Source organism: Frieseomelitta varia, unplaced genomic scaffold, assembly GCF_011392965.1.
Source record: "Frieseomelitta varia isolate USP_RPSP 00005682 unplaced genomic scaffold, Fvar_1.2 scaffold_216, whole genome shotgun sequence".
Lineage (NCBI taxonomy): Eukaryota > Metazoa > Arthropoda > Insecta > Hymenoptera > Apidae > Frieseomelitta > Frieseomelitta varia.
The window spans coordinates 37,793-38,939 of record NW_025109928.1 but is presented as its reverse complement, the minus strand read 5'-3'; positions in this window follow the sequence as shown (position 1 = coordinate 38,939).

Sequence of the window (1,147 nt, the reverse complement as noted above, 5' to 3'; positions counted from 1 at the left end):
TACATCAGGAGGTAAGTCTTTATTTAATGTATTTCATGAATTTGAAATCTATAATATGAATAGTACTAATAGTAATAAAAATTGTAATGTGAAATGATGTTTTTTTATAGAGCAATTAAAGAAGAAAAAAAGGAAAAAAGATAAAGATCAGGAGACGGAGGAGGCTGAGGTCACAAATGAAGAGACAGGTGAGAAAGTTACAAGCAAGAAAAAGAAGAAGAAAAAGAAACCTCAAGATGAATGAAATTTTTTGAACGCTTAACCTTTTTACCAAAAATAATCTTTTTCAAATATAATTGTTTATATGTAAATAAAAATAAATATCCAGTTATCCTAATTAATGTCCAGTAGCAGATTCTTTATTCTGTCGATGATTGCAATACACCGAGCAAGTTTTTCGATTACGATTAAATTAATTTAATTATTATATTCAGTAATTCACGTAATTTGTCTTAAATACATTGCTCGAGTCTATTATTATAAATTATTAGTTAAAAATTTTAAACAGTAACACTTGGAAACAGCACAGAAGAGAATTAATTGTTCAATTTTTTAAAATAAAGAATATCAGATAATGTTTAAATAATTGGAATATTCAGGAATATTATTTAAAGATTCAGTTATAAGATATAAGTTCAGATATCGGTTTGATCTTATCGATGTGTACTCGACCAAGAGTTTAACTTGTAAACTCAAAATCAATGTCAATAATGCTGAACGGTCCTTGTTTATATTTTCAAAAACCGACTTCAGAGTATAAGAAACGAGGGATTTAACAATTTTTAGATATTTATCATAAATTCATACATTCCTTGATTTATTATATATATATTCTTAAATTAATATATTAATAAATTACAATAAATATTGTAACTTATATATTCCTTACTGGCCAAACATACACTGCCAGTGCATCAACCAAAGATTTTTCCGAATCTTGGAAATACGAAGTGCACCACAACATGTACATACTTCCATTATCTCTATGTATCATTTTACACAGAATTACAATCGCGTATGCAGTTCTACAACAGAATTACAAAATTACTCGGAAACTATTCTTACAAATGATTACTAAAGATATTATTGAACTGACTTTATCGACTCCGATCAATATTGAGACTCGTATTGTGCGATATCTTTTCAG